The sequence below is a fragment of the Arachis hypogaea genome, chromosome 3, assembly GCF_003086295.3.
Source record: "Arachis hypogaea cultivar Tifrunner chromosome 3, arahy.Tifrunner.gnm2.J5K5, whole genome shotgun sequence".
Taxonomy (NCBI): Eukaryota; Viridiplantae; Streptophyta; class Magnoliopsida; order Fabales; family Fabaceae; genus Arachis; species Arachis hypogaea.
This window is the reverse complement of record NC_092038.1, coordinates 107,817,212-107,821,557: the sequence shown is the minus strand read 5'-3', so window position 1 is coordinate 107,821,557 and position 4,346 is coordinate 107,817,212. Positions and strand designations below refer to the sequence as shown.

Here is a 4,346-nt window from a genome sequence, read left to right as displayed (position 1 = left end):
CAATTCCGTGCACCAAGTTTTTGGCGCCGTTGCCGGGGATTGCTCGAGTATGGACAACTAACGGTTCGTCTTGTTGCTCAGATTAGGTAATTTTCTTTTCAAAAAGTTTTCAAAAAAAAATTTTCAAAAAATTTTTTCTTTATTTTCGTTTTTCTAAAGAATATTTTCGAAAACAATAATAATAAAAATACAAAAAAAATCATAAAATCATAAAAATAAAAAATATTTTGTGTTTCTTGTTTGAGTCTTGAGTCAACTTTTAAGTTTGGTGTCAATTGCATGCTTTAAAAATTTTTCTTGCATTTTTCGAAAATTCATGCATTCATGGTGTTCTTTATGATCTTCAAGTTGTTCTTGACAAGTCTTCTTGTTTGATCTTGATGTTTTCTTGTTTTGTATTGTTTGTTGTTTTTCATATGCATTTTTCGTTTGTTAGAATCCATGCATTAAAGATTTCTAAGTTTGGTGTCTTGCATGTTTTCTTTGCATCAAAATTTTTTTAAAATTATGTTCTTGATGTTCATCATGATCTTCAAAGTGTTCTTGGTATTCATCTTGACATTCATAGTGTTCTTGCATGCATCATGAGTTTTGATTCATAATTTTCATGTTGTGAGTCATTTTTATGTTTTTCTCTCTCATCATCAAAAATTCAAAAATAAAAAAAATATATTTTCCTTATTTCTCTCAAAATTTTTGAAATTTTGGGTTGACTTGGTCAAAAAATTTTAAAAATTGTACAAGTCAAGTCAATTTTCAATTTTAAAAATCTTATCTTTTCAAAACTTTTTCAAATAAAATCTTTTTCATTTTTATCTTATTAATTTCAAAAATTTCAAAATATTTTTTCAAAAATCTTTTTCTTAATTTTATTTCAAAATTTCGAAATTACACTAACAATTAATGTGATTGATTCAAAAATTTGAAGTTTGTTACTTTCTTGTTAAGAAAGGTTCAATCTTTAAACTCTAGAATTTTATCTTTTAGTTTCTTGTTAGTCAAGTAATCAATTTTAATTTTAAAAATTAAATCTTTTTCAAAATATCTTTTTCTTAAAAATCTTATCTTTTTATCATATCTTTTTATCTTATCTTTTATCATATCTTTTTCAAAATTTTATCTTTTTCAAAAAAATTTGATTTCAAAATATCTTACCTAACTTCTTATCTTCTTATCTTTTCAAATTTGACTTTAATATCTTTTTCAACTAACTATTTGAATTTTTGTTTGTTTCTTATCTTTTTCAAAACCACCTAACTACTTCTCTCTCTCTAATTTTCGAAAATATCTCATCCTTTTTCAAAAATTCTTTTTAATTAATTAATTGTTTTAAATTTTAATTTTAATTATATCTTATCTTTAATTTTCGAAAATCACTAACTATTTTTTCAAAATTATTTTCGAAATTCTCTATCTCTCCTCTTCTTCTATTTATTTATTTATTTACTAACACTTCTCTTCACCCCTCTTCATCGCAAATCACTGCCTTTATCCTTACCCATTCTTCTTTACTCTTCTTCCCTTTCTTCTTCTACTAATAATAAGGATCCTCTTTACTGTGACATAGAGGATTCCTCTTCCTTTTCTTTTTCTCTTCTCTTTCATATGAGCAGGAATAAGGAAAATGGCATCTTTGTTAAAGCTGATCCAGAACTTGAAAGGACTCTGAAGAGGAAACTAAGAGAAGCTAAATTACAACAATCCAGAGACAACCTTTCTGAAATTTTCGAACAAGAGAAGGAGATGGTAGCCAAACCCAACAACAATAATACAAGGAGAATGCTAGGTGATTTCACTAAACCAACATCTAAATTTGATGGAAGAAGCATCTCCATTCCTGCCATTGGAGCAAACAATTTTGAGCTGAAACCTCAATTAGTTGCTTTAATACAATAGAACTGCAAGTTTCATGGACTTCCATCTGAAGATCCTTATCAGTTTTTAACTGAGTTCTTGCAGATTTATGAGACTGTTAAGATGAATGGAGTAGATCCTGAAGTCTACAGGCTCATGCTTTTCCCTTTTGCTGTAAGAAACAGAGCTAGGACATGGTTGGACTCACAACCTAAAGATAGCCTAGACTCTTGTGATAAGCTGGTCACGGCCTTCTTGGATAAATTCTTTCCTCCTCAAAAGCTGAGCAAGCTTAGAGTGGACGTTCAGACCTTCAAACAAAAAGATGGTGAATCCCTCTATGAAGCTTGGGAAAGATACAAGCAGATGACCAAAAAGTGTCCTTCTGACATGTTTTCAAAATGGACCATATTAGATATATTCTATTATGGTCTATCTGAGTTTTCTAAAATGTCATTGGACCATTCTTCAGGTGGATCCATTCACCTAAAGAAAATGCCTACAGAAGCTCAAGAACTTATTGACATGGTTGCAAATAACCAGTTCATGTACACTTCTGAGAGGAATTCTGTGAATAATGGGACACTTCAAAGGAAGGGAGTTCTTGAAATTGATGCTCTGAATGCCATATTGGCTCAGAACAAAGTGTTGACTCAACAAGTCAACATGATTTCTCAAAGTCTGAATGGATGGTGAAATGCATCCAACAGTACTAAAGAGGCAGCTTCTGTAGAAGCTTATGATCCTGAGAACCCTGCAATAGCAAAGGTAAATTACATGGGTGAACCTTATGGGAACACCTATAATTCATCATGGAGAAATCATCCAAATTTCTCATGGAAGGATCAACAAAAGCCTCAACAAGGCTTTAATAATGGTGGAAGAAACAGGCTTAGCAATAACAAGCCTTTTTCATCATCTTCTCAGCAACAGACAGAGAATTCTGAGCAGAGCCCTTCTAATTTAGCAAATTTAGTCTCTGATCTGTCAAAAACCACCTTAAGTTTCATGAGTGAAACAAGGTCTTCCATCAGAAATTTGCAGGCACAAGTGGGCCAGCTGAGTAAGAAAGCCATTAAAACTCCTCCCAGTATTCTCCCAAGCAATACAGAAGAGAATCCAAAAGGAGAGTGCAAGGCCATTGATGTAATCAATATGGCCGAATCCACAAGGGAGGAGAAGGACGAAAATCCTAGTGAGGAAGACCTCCTAGGATGTCTCTCAAACAAGAAGGAGTTCCCTATTGAGGACCTAAAGGAATCTGAGGCTCATATAGAGACCATAGAGATTCCACTAAATTTCCTTCTGCCATTCATAAGCTTTGAAGACTATTCTTCCTCAGAAGAGGATGAAGATGTGACTGGAGAGCAAGTTGCTCAATATCTAGGAGCCATCATGAAGCTGAATACCAAGTTATTTGGTAATGAGACTTGGGAAGGTGAAATTCCCTTGCTCATTAGTGAACTTGATACATGGGTTCAGCAAACTCTACCTCAAAAGAAACAAGATCCTGGGAAATTCTTAATACCCTGTACCATAGGCACCATGACCTTTGAAAAAGTTCTGTGTGACCTAGGGTCAGGCATAAATCTTATGCCACTCTCTGTAATGGAGAAGCTCGGGATCATTGAGGTACAGCCTGCCCTATTCTCATTACAATTGGCAGACAAGTCAGTAAGACAAGCTTATGGATCAGTAGAGGACGTGTTGGTAAAGGTTAAAGGCCTTTACATTCCTGCTGATTTTATAATCTTAGACACTAGGAAGGAAGAGGATGAATGCATCATCCTTGGAAGACCTTTCCTAGCCACAGTAGAAGCTGTGATAGATGTTAACAGAGGAGAATTAATCCTTCAATTGAATGGGGACTACCTTGTGTTTAAGGCACACGGCTATCCTTCTGTAACAAGGGAGAGTAAGCATGCAGAGCTTCTCTCAATACAGAGTCAAACAGAGCCCCCACAATCAAACTCTAAGTTTGGTGTTGGGAGGCCACAACTAAACTCTAAGTTTGGTGTTGAACCCCATATCCAAACTCTAAGTTTGGTGTTGGGAGTCTACAACATTGACCTGATCACCTGTGAGGCTCCATGAGAGCCCACTGCAAGCTATTGACATTAAAGAAGCGCTTGTTGGGAGGCAACCCAATTTTTATTTATCTAATTTTATTTTTATTTAATTGTTATTTTGTGTTTTAGTAGGTTCTTGATCATGTGGAGTCACGAAAAAAATATTAAAATTAAAAACAGAATCAAAAACAGCAGAAGAAAAATCACACCCTGGAGGAAGGACTTACTGGCGTTTAAACGCCAGTAAGGAGCATCTGGTTGACGTTCAACGCCAGAACAGAGCATGGATCTGGCGCGGAACACTAGAAACAAGCAACATCCTGGCATTTGAACGCCAGGAATATGCCCTGAGGAAAGCTGGCGCTGAACGCCAGTAACAAGCATGGAACTGGCGTTCAACGCCAGAAACATGCTACACATGGG

General features: G+C 34.7%; 1 non-coding gene across 1 annotated transcript; it reads right to left on the bottom strand.

Moving 5' to 3' along the window:
• Positions 1-2,142: 2,142 nt before the first annotated feature.
• On the bottom strand, positions 2,143-2,246 carry LOC112793021 (small nucleolar RNA R71). The gene has a single exon (XR_003197733.1). It is a non-coding gene; the product is annotated as a small nucleolar RNA R71 (small nucleolar RNA).
• Between the last annotated feature and the right edge of the window lie 2,100 nt (positions 2,247-4,346).